This window comes from Mesitornis unicolor, unplaced genomic scaffold (assembly GCF_000695765.1).
Source record: "Mesitornis unicolor isolate BGI_N332 unplaced genomic scaffold, ASM69576v1 scaffold51745, whole genome shotgun sequence".
Taxonomy (NCBI): domain Eukaryota; kingdom Metazoa; phylum Chordata; class Aves; order Mesitornithiformes; family Mesitornithidae; genus Mesitornis; species Mesitornis unicolor.
In genome coordinates, this window is record NW_010185880.1 from 60,695 (window position 1) to 72,545 (window position 11,851).

Genomic DNA, 11,851 nt, shown 5'->3' on the forward strand with positions numbered 1-11,851 from the left:
CAGTGCTGTAAATTCTGGTCACAGCACCTATCATATGGCATAAAAAGGAGAATGCATATTAAAGGACAACAGACCCAGAGTCTGATTAAAATAAAATAGCTTTACATAGGTTAATAGCAATTTATTCTTCTGGTTTATTTACTAAGTTTTCCTTAGTGTCCTAGGAAAATATGAAAACTTTTCAGATGAAAATATGAAAATTCCACCATGAAAAGTAGATCTTGGAACATATTCTCTTTACTACCATTGAATATTTCAGTGTTCCCACTGAGAATAAAAATAACATCTCTGTGTTGTGGAAGTCTGTATTTTGCATGAAAAAGTAATAGCAGGAAGTTGTTGACTGTATACTTATCTTTTTGGAATTAAATAACTGGAAACGGAGTATTCTTAAAAACACTGAATTACAAAATTCTCCCAAGCACACCAGCAAGACCTGCAAATCTATAAACAAAAGCTCACCAAACTAAGCACTTTCTAGGTTCAGATAAAAGAGTTATGGGCCTTTTGAGGGACTTGCCTCAAGTTTTTCTCTTATTTTTAAAGGTATGTCATGGCTTCATCACACAGTAGTTCATCAGAAATCACACATCTTTCCAGGCCTGGCTTACCTAGCACTAGACACAGAAGTTAGCCAAAATCCTCAGCAGAGACCAGACCTGAAACACTATTATTATGGTCTGAACTTCATCTCATACATGCAGACATACACAGAGATGTTCAAAACCTGAACGATGTCATGGGCAACCTACTCTAGTTGACCCAGTGCTGAGCAGGGAGTCTGAACTAGAAAATCTCCAGAAGTCCTTTCCAATCTCAAATATTCTGCAATTCTATGATGAGATGATGACTGAAGCCAGACCTAGTCAGTGGTTTCTTTCCTAAGCAACTATTCAAGGCTCTTTGGGCTATTGCTAAGAAAACTGAGGCAAGAACTGAGCTTAGAGTAGAGACATGAAGTACGGAGCAGGAGGCAGAAAAGGAAGGGGAAGAGTTCCAGGCACTGGGGGTGGCAGAGATGTGGGAGATACTTCAAGATAATCTTTTGGCCATGTGTGACCCCTTTCATGGTCATGCTTGGCTTATAGTTCCATTCCTGAGGACAGCCAGGAAAAAACCCATTAATAGCACTGAGTAGTTTCCACCTCCCCAAAGAATGATAGCCCTCTCTGGCTGACCTCTGCAACAGGCTTGTCAGCCAGAAAAGGGCTCCATGCACTCAACCAGCATCTTGCTGTTGTGCGCCTTCCCTAGGAGGCATGCTCACTGGAGTCCCCAGATGCCATTCCTAGCAGCCCCATTGCCTAATATGGTGCTCTGTCAAGGCATTGTCAGGGGGGCTGGTGGTAGAGAAAGTGTTGCCTCCAAGCATGCACTCCTCAACCCCTTGGAAGAAGTGTTCTTCACTGGGTTGGAACAACACCTCTTGAGCTACAGGGGAAAGAGACTGTCGAAGGTCCAATTACCACTGGATTGATACCATAATGACATCTGGGCCTTCTAACTTCTGCCTTCCAATTTCTAAGACACGGTTTCTAGAGATAATGGTCTCTTCTTTCCCGTTCTTTATTTAAGAAGCCAAGAATATTGCATTTCAGTGGGTTGGGTCATGTTAAACACAGAACTTGGTTTATTTACTGGATGTGAAACTTTTTGAGCAGCTGAATATATATAAGAAAGGGAATTAACTTAGAAAGGGTAGTATATTAAGAAGTGTAGTTAGCAAATAAAGTGAAAGCACAACTGTCACTTAGATAACATCTCCAGAAATGCTTTCATGTCTCAGCCATGTCATGAGATGCATTCAGGATCCAGTTTGACATAGGATATGAGCACTTAGAGCCAAGACATTTTTATTTGTGATTTATAATTATACATGCACACATACACTCTTGAAAATCAGCAGGAGATGCAACTTGACCCATTACCAATAACTTTCCATTACTGTTCCACATTCACTATGTTTAGTTTTTCAGATAAAATAAGACTTAAAATCTCTTGCTATGCTTATAGATAACTAAAGTTTTAAAAGTTCCATGAGACTACTCATGTGCTAAAGTTATGGAAAGGCTGAAGAACCATGTTAAATCGGAACTGTCATTATTTAAAAGTTGTGTTCCATTTTAGGTCTGGCTGCACTGATGTTCAACCTGAAATACCCACAAGAAGCTTTGGCAGGGTACTGGCAGGGTGCTTTTCTGATGGCCAATTTTCAAGGGCTCTAAATTCCCACTTCCACTGGCTTCTGTGACAGCAACAAGCAAAGAAACTCCCTGACAGCATATATATTACTTTTCACATTGGAGTGTAAACATAACGAGGCATGCTTACAGTTCTAAAACAGTCCTCAGGTCCTACTTTACTACTGTCCTGAAAGCAAAGTATTCTGGAGACTTGTAGTTCAGACCATTTGAGAGCTACAGGTTATCAGCAAGCATACTGTGAAAGATGTCTGACTGGATAACCCTTCTCATCTTGCAACTGTGTGCTCATGACCAGGTTTGTTTTGGGTAGGCTTAGGAACTTTCAGTGATATTGGAAAATAAGTAGTGGGTTTTTTTGATTTGTTTTGTTTTGTTTTCCCTAGGTGAAAGAAATGATCTTGAGCATTAAATCAGGGCTTGCACAAAGTCTAAAGATAGCATTTCACCATCACCAGGCTGGAACATTACATGAGAGAGGAGGAAAGTCTCCTGCACTGATTTCACCCTGCAGTTAGATATAGATTGGTTACAATCCAGCAAATACTCTGGTAGGAACAGCCAAGGAATTCAGGATCTCACCCAGTCTGACTAGAGAGCTCACTCCCATTTACCTGAAACCAGGACTGTATATGCATCATCATGGATACAAGTATATCTGTCTGTGTAAGAGCAGCACATTAAAGTGACTTTCATATGTCAAAGAGCATGAGGATGGTCACTTAATGCTTTTTACCATAAAGACCTGTCAACTTGGGTCAAATTTAAGTAGGTGGATTAAGCTTGCGGACATACCCTCAAGGGATCAGACAAATATAACTATTACGTAGGCATTCCTAAAGTGCTGACTCTGCTAGTCAGACAAGAATAGACAAAATGCTAGTTTGGGGAGACAGCATGGCTCACCCCAGCCCTTTTGCAGTTGTTGTGTGTAAAGATTGTTCTTCATGCATGGCCCCTATAATACATGAGACCTGCCGTTGCAGCACATGGCTTTCTCCTAGGGTAGATGCTTCACTGAAATAGGTGGGCAAGAAAGGACCAAGGATGTGGAACTGTTACTTGACAGACCTCATGTCCAGATCATCAGCAGATAAAAGCTGTAAAACTTCTTCCTTTCAATATTACTTACATTCCCTGCAAAAAATTAAGTGCTTTGAAGAGGAGAAACTGTTCAAAATCGTTTGACCATTTTTTATGGGTTACTTCACCCAGGCCAGTACAGAGCCACAGTGGCATCAGTGATGTGATTAAAAGCCATAACCTCATATTTTGGAAGACAATAACTTACTCAACAAAATATAGAGATTACCAGAGCATGATGAACATTTCATTGGGAAATAATACTGTTAGCAAAGTCCAGCTAAAATGAGCTTGGAAACAGAGAGCTTGGTTCAAAGTAACTTGTAGTCAATACAAGTGCTATTAATGCATACAGTTGGACTTGAAGTAGATACTATTCTTATCAATAAAGACTGGAATACTTAGCATTGACCTTGAACAAAAGTAATTTCTTTAATAAGATGTATGTTTACATATCCATATTCTCCTAAGTTTGTGCAAGTAGTCCGTTCAGCAGAGAACTACATCATCCATGCATTAAAAAAATTCCTATATTTAATTTCTGGTAGGTAGGAAGCAGCCATCAGCAGTCAGCACCCTCATCAGATGGTGCAAGACTTCTTGGCAGTCTTGAAGTTGTGTATGTACTGTAACTGGGAACTAGAAGACTACCAAGTGTTGACAGTGTTTGAAATAGATAAATAAACCTGAAGCTGGTGGGTTTAGTCTAGTTACCAAGTACTCATGCATTCTCAAACTCATTTTTAACCTACTCAGCCCACAAGACACCAACACATAGTAATTAAATTCCAATTGTATTTTTATTGTATCTTTTTTCTCTTACTTTATATCAAAAAAATGAATCCATAAAAGTTAGTTCCTGAGCACTTGTGAATCTAAGAGAAAAGAATATTTCTGTCTGTACCTCACAGATCATAGACTAGCAGTAGACTACAATTTGAGGGCCACATTAGTTGAAATATTTTTACCATTATTTTTTTTCCATTAGGCTTTTCACACTTGCAGCTTTCTTACTTATTTCATAATTTAAAAGAAAAAAATATATTTTTTTTAACTTCCAAAACAGAAATTTTGTGATGTTATCTATTCTGCAAAATCTTGTTGGCAAAGCTTTGCTGGTTACATCACCTATATGGCAAAAGGATTTTGCTGAAATGTGTTACAGTGTTTACCAAAGTGACTTGAGCTGATAAGGTATTTCAGTTTTCCACAAAAACTGTGCATTTATGACAAGGCTTTGCCAGCACAGCTGTACCTGTGAAGTCATTCAAAAAATTCTCCAGACTTGTGTCTATTTGTGGCTATATTGGTTCGTCTTTTATTCCACATTGCAATGTGTTAGGTTTTATTTGGAAATAAAAACATTTTATTTTGAACTATCATTGCAAAGCGTGTTATAAAGTGAGGCATATACAATCTCAAATGTCACCGAAAAGATTCTTAGTAGGCATTTTCCCCTTAGTATTTGCAAAGTGAAAACTGTGGAAATTCCACCTGCAGTCAGCTTCTTCCTACTAATGGTGTTTTTTTGATAGAGGGTCTTAAACTTTTCTGTGATATGACACCGTTTCAGTTTATATAACACCAATGTAATGTAAGTCTAAAATGATTCCCTTACTCCTGAAATTCTATATTCCTCACCTACATATACTCAATGATTTGAGCCCATTCTTTAATGTTGCTTCAGATGAAGAGCTACATGATTCTGGTGCAGTTAAACAGGGGAAGGGGAAAACAGTGTAATTATTGCCAACCAGACAAGTGCTTATGTCTGAAGGATAGAAGCAGTGTTCCTATTTGTACTTTGTAAATCCAACAATAAAACAGTCCTGAAATGCATGATCTAGACTTCTCAACCTCATAGATCGACCTCTCCCTTTTCACATCTGAAAGCCCTAAGACTCAGCAGTTAGCACAGATTTCTGTCTTCTTCTGTATTAAAAAAGGGCTGTGGGTGTGGTGGAAGCTCTGCAGGATCACTCCTGCTACACTGCAGTTTAGCTGTGAGCATTCACTCTGCTTTTTTTATATATGTGTTAAACAGGTCCCATTAAGACCTATGACCAGACATGCCACCCATCTAAACCTGATCATCTGTCGTATATTTGCCAGTGACCTGAAAGGGGCGCTGTTGGACAACAGTATTGCTGATTGCCCCCATCTGCTGTCTGAGCTTCCAGTCTCAGGCATGACACTGATTTCCAGAGAGCAGGGAGGAATCAGAGCAGGTCTGATTCTTGTCTTCAGGTGAAAAATAAGTGATCTGGCTTATCGGTCAAAAATTCAGGGATCTGTATTGTAGTGTTTTGCAGGGACAAAAGACACAAAGCCATAGAGAGACAAATCTTGTTAGTTCTAGTGTTCAGGGGACAGTCTTTTCTGCATAAATCCAAAAGTAACGAATATAGCATCGTCCTTACATTCTTGGATTCATTAAATGTTGCAACACACTTTTAATGTGTTAAATTGTCTGTAAAATAATATGATTTTTGGCAGCAGGTGTTAATGAGAAATCCAGCTTTCAAAAGGACTCTTAACCCAGTCAAATGAAATTCTTGTTTTAAATGACCTAAATTAATTAATCTTTGTTATGTATTTACTGAAATCAATTAATTTACTCATCAGGAAGGTTTGATACCATGAAAAAGGTCTGGCATTAGATAGACTTTACTGTCAGTTTCCTATCCTTCCCTGCAATAGTTTGTTAATAATTTTTCTCTGGAAGGAAATATTTTCATTTAGTTCAAGAGATTCCCTGGGGAAAAATGAAACCAAAGACACCACATTACTCAGTATACTGCTAACTTCCTTCTAAATGCTGCAAAATGTAATAAAGTGGACCAGGTTATTGGTTTAAAAACATCATAAAACAAATAACTGCTGCTCAAGAATGACAGTATTTTATTCCTCAAATTTAACAATATATTTTCAATGCCAGTTGCACTTCTAATTATAGGATAAAAGTCAGCAATAAAGTTGAAAGGGCAGTTATTTCAAGAGATGAGTACTTAACCAGTAAAGAACTTCCTTTCAGATTGCCCGGATAATTTCCAAACCAGCTCAGGAAACATTTTGCTGATTTAGGAAAAAGTCTTCACTCTTGCTCAACCCAATTCACAACACTCCTGTTTTTCTGAGCTATTCTGAAATATTTCACTCTGAATCAAGGAAACCAATTGCAGTTTTGTTCTCTGGAAATCACATTCTGGAACTGATGCTCTTCATAACTGGAGTGAGTTCCATAAAGGACTACGCCTCCTGTTGTTCAGTACATTCAGGTTAGTCATGAGAGCCATTTGAGTGTGAGCAGAGTGGGAAATCATCCCACTTAAAGAGGGGATTTCCTACTCTTAGGGACATCAGCATAAAGCTGTGGTGATGTGAATTCATGCAATCAAACTTAATTCAGCAAATTGCAAGGAATCATTTGAGATGTGTTGGTAGGTTTCATTTTAACCAAGTTTCAAACTAAAACATTTCAACAATTTAAAAAGAAAACCTGCTGGTATTCCCATTCCCTAGTCTTTGAAAAGTCAACTTTTCTTTGAGGATCAGGGCAAAACCAAACATGCATATTGGGATTCCCCTGGGACTGAATTTATCAGCTTGTTATCAAAGTACTATATACTACGACTGTGTCTAAACACTGTTATGGCTGTGTCCAAGTACAAAATAAGAAAAGCATTTGCTTCAAGTCTGTTTGAGAGTGGGTGATAGATAATCTGATACTCTGTGATCTTTTCAAGAAGGAAGAGTCTTCTCAGACTTCCTTCGGGTAAGAGCACTGCTGTCATCTGCACTTCAGGACCCAGCCCCCTCTGGAGAGACAATGTCTTACAGAATGGGATTGTAACCAGAGCTGTCAGGTGCATAGGTGATTAGCGATTCCAAGTAGCTAATCACTAATAATCTGTTAGTTATGTCAACCTGATTTTTTCACTGAATGTAACATTTCAATCATCAGGCTTGTGGAAAATAACCCACTCAAGATGAAAAAGAGGGTAGTAGCATCCACTTTCTTAGTTTACTAAGAGTAACTCATATTTATGGCTGCTATTTTTTGTGAACGCTGGTGTTCTAGCACATGCCAAATAAAGATGATTTGTAATTAAGTCTGGAGAAGAATTTAAAAAAAACCCCAACCCAAACATAACTGGCTGCACAGGAAAACTTTGTATCAGAGTTACAGTATTGCTGACATCAAACACTAAAAGAATCAGAAGTTACCCTAAAACTCAGAAACTTACTTATTTAATGGGAATTCTACGTACTGACTTCATGAGTTTTCTTTTGGTTTTTTTTTGCAATATTGTTTGCATATAAATATATATTGTTGCTCAGATGCCTGTAATTCAGCACTGTACTAAACATTCTTCAGGTTTTTGCACATGTGGAGAGAAAGGATTTTTTCTGTAGGTAAAATTTAGGAAATCTGAGGTCCCAGAAACCTATGGCACTACGCAAATCTTTGGCGGATGATGAAGCAATATTTATGTAAATGAAAGTCACGTATGTCCCCTTGTGAGTGATAGGAAAACAAAATTTTGAAATTACATACATCCCTCTGTGTTAATACTGTTATATTTTTTATCTCTTAATCTCATTCTGCAGAAATGAAGATAACTGTGAGAATTATAAGCCTTCATTTTAAAAAAAAATCACTTAACTTTGCCTTTAGGGAAAACACTACAGCTGTATGTTTGCAGACAAGCTGTGAGGGTTTGCATCAGTAAATCAGTAAGAGATATGTATAAAAGAAAGCCCTTACAAAGCTTGACAGCAAAATGATTTTGAGATGCTATTGTGAATAACAGTCACAACTCACTGAATATACCTTCTCTTTAGCTAAAAAAGCTGTTAGGTAAGAGGAAAACCTTCATTACAAAACATGGAAATGCAAAACAAGGGCAAAGAAAAAGGGGCAGAGGACAGAGGTCAGATTTCCCCTTTAAAAATAGGGCTAAGGAAAGCTTAGATGAAAGATTAGTAAGGCTGGAGGGAATGCCATGGAAAAAATGTCATCAGGCATCTGACCCTCTGTGCCTTCACTGAAGTCTACATCTGTGGAGGAGTGGCAGCCACAGCCTCCATTGGTATTACGCTCCTCTTTGGGTCTAAAATAAGATTTTTGGCCTAGATACTATGCTCTTATAAGAACAGGAGATATCAAAGGTACTACAGTGCATGTATGTATATTTCTACCTACATGAATATCACAGCATGAGACCCAGAAGCTATTAGTCAAAGAGTTACTCCATGTGCACAGTATTTCTTGTGTGACTGTTCCTAGATATGTCTACCCACAGATATTCTCCGCATTACCAGGGATTAGTATTTTCTGTAATTTTTGCTAGGAACAGTGCTTTAGTGGTAATGGAAACTAATAAAGCTGTTGAAAAAAGACAAAAATGCAATTCTGTGTACATTCAGGTATGCATACAGTTTGAAATGTTTCATTTCAGGTGAAAAAAACAATGAAAGGCCCTACCACACTAGCACAATCAGCTCAGACTGATAAAATGAATCTTTTCTTTCTTCTAGAACAGTTGGAAGTGGTGCTAGGGATCATAATTTGTGCATTTCTCTTGCACAGAAAAGATTTCATGGCAGAAAGTTATGAAAATGAACACAAAAATACCCAAAGATTGGATTTCAACAACTACCCAACAACTATGTCTTGCTCATTCTAATCTACTGCATGCAGGAATAGGTGAGTATCAAGGAATAAGACCTATCCCATCAACTGAACCTGTAAGTTTTGCATTTCGGATCTCTCTGTTTTAGCTGTATCTGTATTCAGTTTAAACTTCAGGGCTTTGGAAGTAGATAAAATTTGGTAAGCTTTCAGACTGGGTTTGCATGCTGGCTAAGCAAAGCATGGCTCCTGTTCAAGAAAGTAATCACTTGAGCTATTTTTTGAGTTGCTTTTACTCAGCATATACCTAACATCTTCCATTCGGTCAGTTCAATAACAAGAAGTGGAGCAAATGTCTTTGCAATTTATGTCTATGCACACAAAGCTAAGTTCTCTAAATGGAAATCTATATGAATCTTCAGCTGTGTTTGTATATGACTGCAATGCACTCTTGTCCTTTATGACCAAAATTAGGAAGTTATTCTGAGCCTGCAAAAGTCGCTGTGAGTGTGTATTTTAATACAGATCCCTGTCAGGAATCATCATGGTACTACTGAACAACACTTTCAGACACTCACTAAAACCATCTTTTGATCCTACAGAGAATTAAATTAGAATGGAGCTTTTTGTAATAATCACCTGATCAAAATAACTTGCTGGAGCCATAACTTATAAGGACAACTGTTCTAAGAAGTGGATCACATGCTATTTTCAATTAGTAATAGGGTCAGGGGATAGCAAATGATGTAAGAAATATTTCCTAATCTCCAGGAAAGGGAGAGCCCTGACTCTCTTGAACATGTTCCCTTGCTGCAAGATACAGCAGGACTCCTCTCTTGCTGCAGTCTGTACACTTTTGGGAACATGTACATGGGACATGACAGGGCTTTAAACCATAGAATGAATCACCCAACCATGCTCCCATGTCCTTGTACTGCAACTCTGCGCTGCATGGGAGTCACGCACATGGACCGAGTTGCAAGTTACTGTATTCTTGAGGGCCTTTCCTGAAACAACCAACTTTCCTCCAAGGCAGGGCAGGGAGCAATTTTTAGGATGGTGAATTTTTTGGAATTTTGAACCTTTGCTGAGACTGAGCCATATTTGACTTTCTGTTCAACAACCCTCTGACACTACTTCAGGAGGTCTATCTAATGTCCTAAATCAACCCACATCTAGCACTACCAGGGAGCAGGGCATGCAACATCTTGGTATTATGACATCTAACACCACTGTGGCTAACAGCAGCAAAGGCCACAGGTTATTTTGGCAACTTGAACTGAAAATACATGTAAAAACACTTGGCCAAGAAGTAGAGGATTGTGGGTGTGATTGGTTTTCTTCAGAGGAGGCAGTTCTAAGCTGTGTGAATGTAAGACATCCTACATCACTCAGCCTAGGTCCCACTGACTGCTCTGTGGAGATGCCATTAGCAATACAGAAGTAGGTAACAGGGGGGGAAGACAGAGAGAAACCACTCCGCTTTGGGAATGTTGCATTTTTTAGGGCTCTGAGAGGTCTCCGAGCAGAAATCTATCTTCATACTTCTTGAATCCACAGTAACTTTCTTTCTGTCCCTAGAACATCTCAGGAAGTGGCAAAGACTGACTGAAAGTTTTACCAAAATGTGCTTACTAGAACAGCTACCTAGGACATAAAATCCTGTTGGACACAACTGGATTTTGGCTCTAATTCACTCACATCTTCATCTTGGCTGAACCACCTGCTAGTTCAGTGAGCTCTAGGAACTAAAACCACACCTGACAAATTAGGGAGAGTAAATTCAAAAAATAAGAATTCATTGAGATTCCTAAATCGACATGTGTTTTGTTGACCACATTGTAGAATATTCAGAAATGCTTTACTATTTAACATAAAAAATGCTTGTTACTCATAGCTACACATGTCCTTGATGTAACCAGTCATTCATCTAACAGCATAAAGCTGTTGGAGGAAGTGAAAGCAAGCTAGAGTAGAAACTAGAGTAGTTTCCTCTCATTCATGCAAAAGAGAAATTTAAATTTGAGTAAACACTCAGCTTAGGTGTAAAATAATATATATTGACTCCTTCTTATAAAAAATGAAGCAAGTAAAACCAGCTAGATCTAACAAATAACAAAAGAGGTCAATAGCTCTTTAAAAAATTATTTACTTTTATCAGTGCACCCAGCAGATTACAGAAGGGTGCACTTTCCTTTGCTCAAGGGAATCTGGGCCAAATGTAGTCAGTCATTTATTAAGGGAGAGCATCCGAGTATCATCTGCAAATAGTGCTGGAGTGGAACTCCCTCCTTGCCTTCTTATGAAACTACTCATTGCAGAAAATCCTTAAGTTGAACAAATTATAAAGAATAACTCTGCAGCCTTATTGTTAAGGTACTCAGAAAAAAGGGAGACATATGAATGAGTCTATGGTGTTAGCTAGGAGTCCAAGCTACTGTTATAATCAATGTAATTAGATTTTTATTCACAATAAAATAGCTGCTTATGGCTCAATTACTTTTCTTAAACACAGATGACCAATGACATTCAGATGCTATAGCAACCCCTTCTGGTTTCTAGCTGTTACTCCAGAGTGTTGCTGATCTCCCATAGGTCCTGAGTCATATCTGCCAGCCCAAAATGGATATTCTGTGTATCCTAGAGTGTCATGTGGCAGTAGGGACCTATGTTTAGGCAACTGCTGGCTGGTCAGCTGAGCAGCATTCTGCTCAGTGAATTCATCACTGAATGTGATGACCTGCTGTCCGTGACTCCAGTGGGAGCAGGGACACCCAGTTCACTTGCACACACTTCCATTTGGGTATCTGGTTCCTAGCCCAGAGGCCTTCTGTGGCAGCATAAAGAACATTAGGATCTCTGTATGGTTGAAAACTTATAAAATTTTTCAGTGAACTAATATGGACATTCATATCAGATCTGTCCGCTCTTC

The 11,851-nt window shown here is 38.5% G+C and overlaps 1 protein-coding gene across 1 annotated transcript in view; it reads right to left on the minus strand.

Annotated features, from left to right (window-relative positions):
• Positions 1-11,851, minus strand: part of MYBPC1 (myosin binding protein C, slow type) — a 73,824-nt gene that overhangs the window by 55,780 nt on the left and 6,193 nt on the right. The gene's annotated exons all lie outside the window — the stretch shown is intronic.